At 36.3% G+C, this 12,676-nt stretch overlaps 3 pseudogenes; 2 read left to right on the forward strand and 1 right to left on the reverse strand.

Moving 5' to 3' along the window:
• LOC120141146 lies at positions 1-3,162 on the reverse strand (annotated as a pseudogene).
• A 930-nt stretch (positions 3,163-4,092) lies between these two features.
• Positions 4,093-8,360, forward strand: LOC120141205 (annotated as a pseudogene).
• A 1,362-nt stretch (positions 8,361-9,722) lies between these two features.
• Positions 9,723-12,676, forward strand: LOC120141290 (annotated as a pseudogene).

Consider the following 12,676-nt stretch of genomic DNA (forward strand, 5'->3'; position numbering starts at 1 on the left):
TTAAACAATGAAGAGTTGAAATTTATTTATAGGGGGTTACGCCCAACTTTACAAAGCTAAAGTTTAGAATATTTACAAATTACGTTTTCTTTATATGAAATAAGCGTCACACATCAGAAAGATGCCTCTGGTTTCAGAAAGTTGTGATATTCCAGCTGCGTCATTTCCCCACCATTCACCGGGTCGAATTGGCATCGGTAGAAGCTTCATCAATAACACCACCATTCAGTCACCTTTTATCTCATTCAACAATATAACAAACCAAAACAAAGGCAACAAATATAATAATACACATGCAACGATGGACCGGGCGGGTAAATTACCCTTAAAAATTTCAAATTCTTATATATTTTAGATATTTTCTTTGTATTTTCTATTAATGATCTACTTCGTCCTTAAAATTTTATAAGTTCACCTTTTAACATAAAATCATGCATCAATTCATCCCTATGCACGACAGGAAGCATAGGAAAAGAATGTCAAATTGCCTTGATGCTTCAAGGAAACTTACCCAACCAAAATCACCTTTTAAACCCGGCCAAATAATTTGATTTTTAGGATTTTAAAAACCTTTATAAAATTGAATCTCCTACTCCAAATTCTTCTCATCTAAACACACTGAGAATATACAGATGAAATTTCACACGTGATGTTACTAAATTACTCTGTCAGGATCATGACTAATTTACCAAGCATGTTACTAAATTAGATGCTACTAAGCCGCCCTAAAAGTCGAGAATAGTTGCTCCAACCAATTTTTAATAATCCCTGTTAGTATTTCAATTTTCTTACCTTCCGTCAATACCAAGAATTACCACTGTATTCTTTTGGTGGCCAAAAGCAACAATGTACTGAGAACCTTCAACCAGGCGGAACTGGGCCACTGACCACTCCGAGCTGAAGTACTTGGGTAACACACCTGCAAGCAGAAAGCCAATTTTAGACCTTTGCATAGTAACTCACAAAAAGTCCAAAAAGAAAATTCATATAAAAATGCATAATATCTAATATATAGAGATATTTGACACAATCTAGTTAGTGGTTCCATTAAGCGTGAGTATCTTTGCTAACTCTCTTATAAACAGAAAACCACAGTTTAGATGCTCTTCATCTCACTCGAATTCTGAAGACGTTATTTTAAATGTCAATTGACTGGCTGTAATTGAAGGCACAAACTTGTTACATATAGATTAGAATGCTAATTCCCCAGCCAGGTCATCATTGTCATCCAACTAAAATATGTAATTACGTTTCTCATGCAAACGTCACAATAATCTCAGAAACCAGACAGAGGAGGTGCAAGGGGCAATTGACGTTGATTTTTTGTCCATGGTAGATTCTCTCCGTTGCAAAAAAAATTATTTATAAGAAAATCCATTGGATTTACACCATGTAATGCTAGGAAAAGGAAATCAAATATAATTGTTTGCAGATTAAATGTATGAAACAATGGCAACAGCGAAAGTAGCGGGCAAAAGTGGGAACTTTACCCTTGATAAAAGAAAGAGAGGAATGCGGTGAAGTAACAGATTCGGATGCATTTTGTGACCTGTCAATACTCGGAGATCCCCATTAATCTTAAGGCTGAAAACATGAACTGTACCCTTGTCACTTGAAACTGCTAACCACTGGGCATTTAAAGAGAACGCCAGACTATAAATTTCAGCTCTATCTGCACCTCTCCTTACCTATTATCATATACAAGAATACTTTCAGAATGCAAGCGAAGTTTTTGAATATAAGAAAATGGGATAAACATTCGATTCATTCCCGAATCCAAATGCAAACCAGAACTGTAAAAACCACTACAGGCATTAAAATTTTCATATATCTTACACCAGATGCATACAGAAAACAAGAAACAAATATTTCTCGATGCTATCACACATTACATGATAGCTTAGTAGAAAGCCATGAAACAGCAGATTACTTAAATACACATTTAACCATGATCCTGTTAGAATTCTCCATCTATCCTAATTTTGCTCCCAGTTTCTCACATATAACTCAACCTGCTAGCATTTACGGGTAACTCATAAGAACACATTGTTAACCTTTGATTTGAGCAGGAGCCGCCAAACATGTAAATCTTTAATTTGAGCATTATTGGACAAATATTCTAATGAATTCTCTTGAAAATTATGTGTCTTTATATTAGTTTAACCAGAAAATACCTTACATTATTAGAAATTAAAACCCTAATTTGCCTAATTCAGTTCCAAAATCAATAACAAAAGTAACAAAATAGCGTTAATAGTATTAAAAGGTATACCTCTTGCAGCAAGCTACCATCAACAGTATTATAAATTCGAACCAGCGTCCCTTTCGTGCTAGCGGTAGCAAGCAAATGGCCATCCTGCGAGAGTGCAAAGCACGCAATTCTCGAATCATGAGCCATAATAAACTTAGTCCTCTTTGAGGCGTAATGCTCAACCCTAACTTGCCCCTTCTGTAATCCAGGACAAACCAAAACCAAGGACCCGGACCCCTGAGACACAGCGCACAGTCCCTTTGGATTCGCGATAGTCTCAATCTGGTGCAACAGCTTCAAATCAGAAAAATTGTAGACGAATATCTTTTGTTCCAAAACGACTGCGATTCGATCCCTCCGGAGCCGAACTGATCTCACTTCAGAACGGAACGAAAGCTCCCCGATGCATCGGCTCTGGTGGTCATCCCAGATCATAACTTTAGTCGGGGAATATTGCGGGTCGGGTCCACCGCCAACGAGAGCCAAAATATTACACCGAAAAAGCATCTCCACGACTCCAATACCACCCCCGCGATCGAAATCCCGGCGAAATATTTCTCGGAATGGATCGCAATTGTAGATCCGGAAGCCATGGTCAATGCCGACAGCGAAGCAACCATGGTCCTGGTTGAAGGAGAGGTGGAAAAGAGAGGGCGGCGGCTCAGTAGGAGCAATCGCGTCGGATGGAGTGCTGAAATTAGGGTTAGAGTTCGGGACGGACATAGGGTTGGGATCAGAAGAGGGGTGAGGCTCCATGTGCGGGAGAGATTCGGGGTCGGCCTCGGTTTGTTCTGTCGAGGGACGGAAATTAGGGTTAGGGGTTGGATAAGCTGAGAGGGTGGCCATGGAAGGATGTTTATAGTAAAGGTTACAAAAGAAAACAAGACAATAAGAGCAAAGGGGAAAGGAAGCAGATGGATAGAGAGACGAGAAGCGGTTGATCGTTTGACGATTGTTTTCTGTTGGAAATCGGAGGACAGCTGTCTGTCTTGTATTGCAGGTTACCGAACATGTACAAAGAAAACAGTTCAAACAAATTCAAACGCCACAAAACTTAATTTTTCTTATATAACATTAATTATTATTCAACAATCACGCATATATTTCTCGTTTCATCGACTTTCTAAATAATTTAAAAAAGAGTTTTATGAATTTTTTAAAAATAATCAAACAAAGGAAACACTAAAAAATCTCCTTTGAAACTAACATGCAAGTTTTTTTTTGGATGAATAGTTGTAAAACTGAGTTATGCAATTGGGTATCAAAGAGGAGTACTTGGAATAATTGTTCAAATGTCTGGCTTTAAAAATCAAATTTATTCTTTTAAAATATCTGTGTGCATTTAGCTTCAAAGAGACTCGTTAGTGTGATTGTCAACCTCTTATCAACAAAATCTATCAAAGGATTACACATTAACATTAGGTTGTGAAACTCACTCATTTGCAGGGAGATTGCATATGATTTGGTATGTTATATGTAGTTATTAGTTTTATAAATTATTTTGATATAACAAGAAAGAATTAATTTTAGAAAAAAAATGAATTTACGGTCTCTTATTTCAAGTCAATATTTTCTCAAACAAGCATTTGATGAACTTATAGTTTCATTTCTTACTTATGAAACACTTTTTAATATCAAGTAAATAAAATAATTTCAAAAAAAAAAATGAATCCACCATAAGAAGAAACTCATAATATGCTACCAATATAAAACTGTAGTCCCCGTGACTCTAGAATATTGTGCCAATTGCCCGCGCAATTTCAAATCTTTTTTCTCCCTCCACCCACCAAAAAAGTACAGTAAAAAATACTCTGGAAAATGGGAAATCCCATTTTTATATATTATTCCGCACGAGCGAGCTGAGGAGAGAAATTAGAGAGAGATCGGGGTCTGTTTGGTTGATGAAGAGAAGAGGAGCGAATCGGCCAAGCCATAACAGGATGCAAGGGACATTGGAGAAGCACTTTAAGGTTCAGTTTCACACTCACCAATCATCTTCCGCCACCTCGTCCTCTCTCTTCCCCCGGAACCTTCTAGATTTCGGATCTCAGGATGATCCTTCCACTTCCGCTCCCGACCTCGACGCCGCCGATGACAAGGATTTCATTCTCAGTCAGGACTTCTTTTGGTACATCTTCTACTCTTTGGATTCTATACTTTTCTGAATTTCTTATTTAGGTTATTCGCTTTTTTGATGATGGATGCAGCACTCCTGATTATATCACTCCTGATAATCAGAACTTGATGAACGGATTTGGTTGCAACAAGGTATTATTCATAACTTGTCAAAGAGTATCTGTTTCTTTACTGCTTTGAAATTGTTTTAATTTTTTATTTAATTTATCAATTATAAAGGAAAACATTCCTTTCCCTAAGTCGCCGGAGAAGCTGAATACTCTCAAAAGCAAGAGAATTCGACAAGGTAAGATGCAAGTAATTGATGAAAAGTAGAATGTTGAGGATTGATTTTGGATTTGTAGTTGTTTAAAAATTGTGATAGATATATATATATATGGAAAAGATGAAAATTAGTTTTTCTACATCTACTTGCAAGATATGTCAACATGGAGCTCCATTTGAAAGAGATGATTAATCCAGACTTTAATTAGTTAAAGTGATTGGCTCAGATACGCATTGAAATTTCCATGTTGTTATGAGAGCTAAATCATATAATGGCGATGGTTCATTGTGAATGATGAGAGATTCCGTGCATATATCAGAAAGCAAATTAGTGACTTTAGTCATAATGATCACACAATGGTCTGCATATTCATTGTGGAAATTGGAGCTGGGCAAAGATCATAGGCTTTTGAATAGGAGCCATCCTGCATAAGGTCACTGAACGTGTTTAATGACCAAAACCTCAATTTCAGTATAATGATGTACACGATGAAAAAGTAGGAAAAAAACAGCCCAACCTAGAAGTTTAACAGACGGGAAACTTTGTTACTGGTCTAGAAATGATTCAAGATGTTGATAAAAATCAGTCAAATTACTCATATTTTCCATGTAGAGTCATTATTAGTAAAACATGTGAGATAACTATTTTAGTTTCTCCTTTTTATTTCCTAGGAATTTTGTGGTTTCTGACTTGATTTTATATCTATTAATCTGTAGGGTAGCACAGTTCCTGTAAAAAACTAAGCATTGCCATACTAGGTTTATGTATATTAGTACAGAACTTTAATAACACATTTTTTTACCACAATTTTCAATTGAACATCCATTCTTTTCTCAGATGGTATCCTGGCTAATCTCCTCAGTCCTACATTATATAGCTCCCAACAAATAGTGGAACTTGCCAATGACAACTTCGATGCAGATGAAGGCAACCTAGAAAAAACAATCAAACCCGGAGTAAAGAAGGCTAAAAACTATGTTTCTCAATCTGCTGTTGCTCTAAGGTGTCGAGTATGCCACCTCCTTGTATTAAAAACCCATATCTTACCGATGCTTCAGAAGTTGACACTGATCCTTTTAGAAATCAAAGATCAAAGTGTGAAGGTACAATCCTAGTTTATAAAGGAACATTTTCTTTTGTGAAACTGAAACTTCAATATCTATTTTCAGTATCCATTTGGAGAAAGGTTACTACCCTGCATGTCCTAAAATTCGTTATCTAGATGGTTGTAATAACATATAACTTCAATCTACAGGTTTCTTCCCTGCAATTTTCAGTGGAGATGGCCTTTCGCGCTATCACACAGATTTTCATGAGATTGAGGTGTCTATCCCTATTCCATAAGTTTCGGATTTATTTGGAATCATCTGCTCCAAATTATATATTAAATGTCTAACCTCCAGGCTATTGTATCCTCTTTCTTTTTGCCTTGCTTTCCAGCAAATTGGTACTGGGAACTTCAGTCGAGTTTTCAAAGTTTTAAAGAGAATTGATGGTTGCTTGTATGCCGTGAAACATAGTACAGGGAAGTTGCATCAAGACACTGAGAGGTAGCTTTAAATTTTTTATTTTGTTTATTTTTTCAGGTTTGTCTGCTAATTGTTAAGAGAATTTTATTATTAAACAATGTTAACACATTTTAGGAGGAAAGCCTTGATGGAAGTTCAAGCTTTAGCTGCAGTAGGTATAAATTTGTATTTATTCTCTTTCTCCATTTCTTAATTTTTGTTTTGTTCAGTTTAAGAGAATAAAAATGAATTGTAACCTCAAGCATTGATACTCCTTTCCAGGGTCTCATGACAACATTGTTGGATATTACTCTTCTTGGTTTGAAAATGAGCAACTTTATATTCAAATGGAGCTTTGTGATTTCAGCTTTCCAGAAAAACATCTCCTCAACTGTTCACAGAAGTAGATTTCCTGAGAGTCTTGCTTCAGGTTAGCATTAGCTGAAATACATCATCTCTACAAGATTGGTGTAGGGATAACATTTTGAAACGTAAAAAAGTCTCACTGTCTCATAACCATTTGTTAGGTAGGTTGGTTTGAATTACCTTGTTATGACATAACATCACACTATTGTTGTCGAAGATAATGAAAGTTATATTTACTTCTCTTTTCACCTTTCGTGGTTATTAAGAGACTATATCTCTTCTTCATTTTATGCGAACAGTTAGAATAGTACCTCTTTAACCTTTGAATTCGTGATTACATGGTCATACTTGGAAGTTTGGAACCAAAAAATAGTTTCCATTGTACCCTTTTTCATTGTATCGTGTTCTACTTGGTACATTTTACTCTTTAACACATTTTCTTTTTAACACCTTCAAAGTAGATAGGTTATTTGTTTCTTTTTTGTCTTTTTTTTTACTGTTGTCATATTCTATTCTGATGTCAAAAGGTTTGCAGATGGCAAAGGCACTGCAGTTTATTCATGAAAAAGGAATAGTTCATTTGGATGTAAAACCTGACAATATATATGTCAAGAACGGTGTTTACAAGCTTGGTGATTTCGGATGTGCAACCCTCCTAAATAGGAACCTGCCAATTGAAGAGGGTGATGCACGTTATATGCCTCAAGAAATCCTAAACGAGAACTATGATCATCTTGACAAGGTTGATATCTTCTCTTTAGGAGTTACTATTTTGAGGTCATTAGGGGATCACCTTTGCCAGAATCAGGAGCTCAGTTTCTAGAGAAGGAAAGCTACCACTGTTTCCTGGGTATTCCCTACAGTTTCAAAATTTACTCAAGGTATCCAATTTTTTGCTCTAAGTTCTTTAGTTTTAAATATAAACAGATAATTATGTTTTTTTACTGGCTGCCTGTGAGATATTTAGTCTTGATTTTCCTTCTAATATGTCAGTGGTCATAACTTTAGTATATGCAAGCCAAAACTGCTCTGGTGTTATGATGAAGAGCTTGTCAAACAGAGAAGCTCTATAGTATAGAATCTGGCCCAGGGACGACGCTATGGCTAATGCCCCTCCCATTTTTATTTAATTAAAAGGAATATATGGGTAAATACTAAATTAGACCTCCTAGTTTTGCTTATTTTGATTTTGCCCCCCCATTTTCTATGATTAATTATACTTTGCCCTCCTTAAGCTGGTCTGCTCTGATTGTTATATATAAATGCATCTTAGTTCATTTGTCAGATTAGCTTATATAATCCAAAATATGTTACCCTGCTTTCAAGTATGTTCCATGTGTTATCATGTTGATCAGATTGATTAAATCCTCTAAACATAGCTTGCTAGAATAATTTTGTGGGCTTCATCTGATGGGTTATTTTTTTTTATCAGGTCATGGTGGATCACGATCCAGCACGACGGCCTTCTGCTAAGGAAATAGTTGAGAATCCAATTTTTGACAAGGCTTCAAAAATGGCGAAGGCCTGAGCATTGTTCTCGATGTAATTAGCTCGAAAGGCTTTTGAGTGGTGGTGGTGAATGCTTGCTACCTGGCTTTGAATTGCGGGCACTGTGAAAGAAATGGCTCAAGTTATGCACCAAATTTTGTAAAGTTGGGTTGAAGCAGGCAGGAGGTCAAAGGTTTAGTCCTGTTCTTAGTAAATGGTGCAAATTTTGTAAAGTTAAACTGTTCGAGGCAGGTGCCACAAATGCCATGGTTCTATCATTTTTTTTTTGCAACGGATTTTCTCAAATGAGTGTTGATGCTGTTTTCATACAGTTTGCTTTTTATGGCTCCTGGTCTAGGCTGTTGTTACACATGGAAGCTAAGGTATCACAATGATACTGGTTGATTTTGAAGAAGATTGAAATCATAATTTTAACCAATATATTATGTTTTGGTTAGTTTTATTTTTCATTATTTTATGAAAGACAATATATCTACTAAATTGATGGTTGAATCTAATTGATAATATTTAAAAAAATATTTTTATGCTGATTTTTTTATCAGTAAAAACTGGATTTAGGTATTTATAATTTATATTTGGCTATAATTATGTGTAGATATAAATACAGAGTCAAACATAATCTATTTAGAGCATGTATACTTATTGAAAAATGTATTTGAGTTATATAGTTTTCATTTTTATGCAAAATGTTAAAAATATATTTAAGAATTATTTATACAATGATTTAGAATGATTCGAATTTTAAATTATGTCTATTTCAATTATTTTAACTATTAACATAAAAGGAATCTGTCAAGTGTTAAAGGGGAGTGTTATTTTTATAGATCCTCGTTCAAGTAGATGTGTCTGTAGGATGTGTTATTAATAATTAAGAAAAAGATTTTTAAACAAATGTCATCTCATATAAACTGTACATTTTTTCACCAACATTTGGCTGATGGGAGCTATGTTTTTCAATATTTGAATTTAATAAAAAAAATCATTTTTACGTTTGCATGTCAAGTACATTTGAATCAAAATAATTAGACAAATCTTATATTAATTACATATATATATATAATATATCTAAATATGAATAATATCACGAGTCTTCACAATAAATTATTACTCAATATATTAATATTTTTTTGAAATTTCGTACATATTTTTAATCAATTATCATGTGTTTTATTTATTAAATACACACAACCGTGAGTTCAAATCAGCCGTGAAAATATCTTAATTTAACAATTAAGAATGATAAAACATAGTCACTTAGAATTGCAAATTACTGATTGAGATTTCATGATTTATGAATTAAGATATCGTAATCATATAGCTTAATGTCAAACTTAACCTTAATATGGGAACTTGTTCTTATTATTTTGACTAAATGGGAACTTATTCTTATCATCCTACTAGCCCATGGAAATATATCTGGGAATAATCAAACTGATCAGGCACATCCCCGAATGGTATGATATCGAGTATCTTAGCTGTAGTTTCTATGTATAAAAAAATTTCGGAAGAAAAAAAATTAAATTCATCCAACTAATTTAATTAAATTTCTCCACAAAAAATTTCTCACTGCGCGTCTCAGCCGTGTGTGTCACTATTCAATGGCTCGGAGTAATTTTCTACGTTTATAAATTACTCCTACTCATTGTTGTTCTAATCTCTTCAGTTTCCAAGACAATTCTTTAAAGCAATGGCCAGCACTATTGCACAAGAAGAAAGCCACGTTCGAGTCAACGTTCCAATGTCCGACGACCAACTCGACGGGAGCACCCGTTCACGTCTGCGTAAGCAGTACGGTTCAAAGGATCTCATCTCCGTCAAAGCCGCACTCATCCATGGTTCCGACTCCAAGGTCGCATGCCTCTTCTTTGCTTACAATTTCGGTTCATTCGAAAACTCCACTTCCATATGGTATATATGCATATATAAATGCTATGTTTGTGTTGGAATATTGCAGGATTCGAACTGGTGGGTGGTGTTGAATCTGGCGTTTCAGAGCATCGGCGTCGTTTACGGTGATATCGGAACATCACCGCTCTACACTTATTCGAGCACTTTCAGTGAAGGAATAAAGCACAGAGACGATGTGTTGGGGGTTCTTTCTTTGGTGTTTTATACCCTCACCCTCCTTCCTCTTGTTAAGTATGTTTTCGTTGTCTTACGAGCAACCGATAATGGCGAAGGTACGTTCTTTTCCAATGCCAAAACGTATAACTTACATGATCTTGATGCGTTTTGTCAACGTGTACATCAAAATTAGGAGGAACGTTCGCACTCTACTCACTGATTTGCCGATACGCGAGAGTGAGTTTGATCCCGACTCAACAAGCTGAAGACCGTCAAGTATCGAATTACAGACTAGAATTGCCAAGCAAGCGCCTGAAACTACGTCAGTACTCAAGTCTAGCTTAGAGAAGAGCCAATTTGCCAAAGTTTTCTTATCGCTCATCACCATGCTCGGCACTTCCATGGTCATCGGCGACAGCATCCTCACTCCTTCCATCTCTGGTAATTACTCACTAATCACTCTCTTTTGTCTTTTCATACTAATCAATGTTTCGTGGTGAACAATGTAGTTTTATCTGCCGTTGGTGGTGTCAAGGAAGCAACATCTCACTTGACAGAAGGTAATATCTATCTATCTATATATATATATAATCAATGTATGAAATTTTAGATGAAATTTGGTATAAATGTGTGAACTTTTAGATGAAATTTGGTGTAATAAACAGATATGATTGCTGGGATTTCGATAGTGATATTGGTGTTCCTCTTCATGATTCAAAGATTTGGAACTTCCAAAGTGGGCTACGCCTTTGCTCCCATCCTTTGCGTTTGGTTTATACTAATCGGTGGAATCGGTTTCTACAACATCGTAAAACATGATATTACAGTGCTTAAAGCCATCAACCCAATGTACATTGTTGATTACTTCATCAGGAACAAAAAGGATGCTTGGGTTTCTCTTGGTGGAGTTGTTCTTTGCACAACAGGTTCATTAAAGCTTCCACTGCCTTTGTTCTTCTTTGTTGTAAAGCTTATGGATTTTCTTTTTAATGTATTCAGGAGGTGAAGCATTGTTTGCTGATGTTGGCCATTTCTCGGTTCGATCCATTCAACTTAGCATGTGCTCCCTGGTGTACCCAGCTTTGATTCTGGCGTACACCGGACAATCCGCTTACCTTCTTCGACATCCGGATGCAGTTTCCGATGCATTTTTTAAAGCTATTCCAGGTTATAAACATGTCCATGGACATGAAAATTGAATTTGTCTTGTTTTTTCCCACTGTTCTCATGATTATCATATATGCAGGTCCTATGTTTTGGCCAATGTTCATAGTGTCCATAGTGGCTGCAGTCATAGCAAGCCAAGCAATGATTTCAGGGACTTTCTCATAGTCCATCAATCACTTTCCCTCGGCTGTTTCCCTCGAGTCAAAGTAGTACACACATCTGCAAATCATGAAGGACAAGTTTATATACCAGAAGTTAATTACTTTTTGATGTTTGCTTGTGTTGCTGTCACCTTTGGTTTCAAGACCACTGTAAAAATCGGCAACGCTTATGGTAAATATTTGATTCTTCATTTTGACAGTTCTAATCTCTTCTCAACTTCCAAATGTTAATTGATTTCCATTGTTACAGGAATTGCTGTTGTTTTTGTAATGACACTCACATCATCATTGCTGGTTCTCATCATGATCATGATATGGAAAACCAACATATTTTTAGTAATCCTCTATGTTGTTACCATTGGATTTGTGGAGCTTTTCTATCTGAGTTCGGTTCTCTATAAATTCGCCTTCGGCGGGTACTTGCCGTTGGTTTTCGGCATTTCTGATGACCGCCATGTATGTTTGGAACAATGTATACAGAAGAAAGTACTTTTATGAGCTTAACCACAAGATTTCCTTGGCAAGATTAAAGGAGATATCCACCAACAAAAGAATGGCTAGGATTCCCGGACTTGCAATGTTCTATTCGGAGCTGGTTCATGGTATCCCTCCTATATTCGAGCATTTCGTTTCGCATGTACCGGCGTTGCATTCTGTCATTGTCTTTGTATCCATGAAGTCACTCCACATTAACAAGGTCCCGGAAGAAGAAAGATACTTTTTCCGAAGAGTCGAACCGAGAGAACTCTGTGCCTTCCAGTGTGTGGTTCGATATGGATACAAGGATGTTAAGGAGGAGGCCTTCGAGGAAACGTTGATCACAAGACTGAAACAGTTCATACAAGAAGAAACTTTGATGCAACTCCATACGGTATCTGGCAACGAGAACATGGCCGAAAGGGGAAGTGAATCCGACAGGGAGATCGCCGAACCGAACGACGAGATTGAGAATGCCAGGCAAACCGAAGTAGTCAATCTTCAACAGATTATGCGACAAGGAATCGAACAAGTGGAGAATGCATGGGAAGAAGCTGGCATGATTCACTTGATAGGTCAAAATGAGGTGATTGCAAGCAAAGAAGCCGGCATAATGAAGAGGATTCTCATCGATTATGCTTACAATTTGTTGAAGAGAAACCTGAGGCAAAGCGAGACAGTGTTTAATATTCCGCACAAGCGCATGCTTAAAGTCGGCATGACTTATGAACTTTAAAAAATCTCCATATATGTAGAATATCATATTTGGGTT

The sequence above is a fragment of the Hibiscus syriacus genome, unplaced genomic scaffold (assembly GCF_006381635.1).
Source record: "Hibiscus syriacus cultivar Baekdansim isolate YM2019G1 unplaced genomic scaffold, ASM638163v2 tig00110794_pilon, whole genome shotgun sequence".
Classification (NCBI taxonomy): Eukaryota; Viridiplantae; Streptophyta; class Magnoliopsida; order Malvales; family Malvaceae; genus Hibiscus; species Hibiscus syriacus.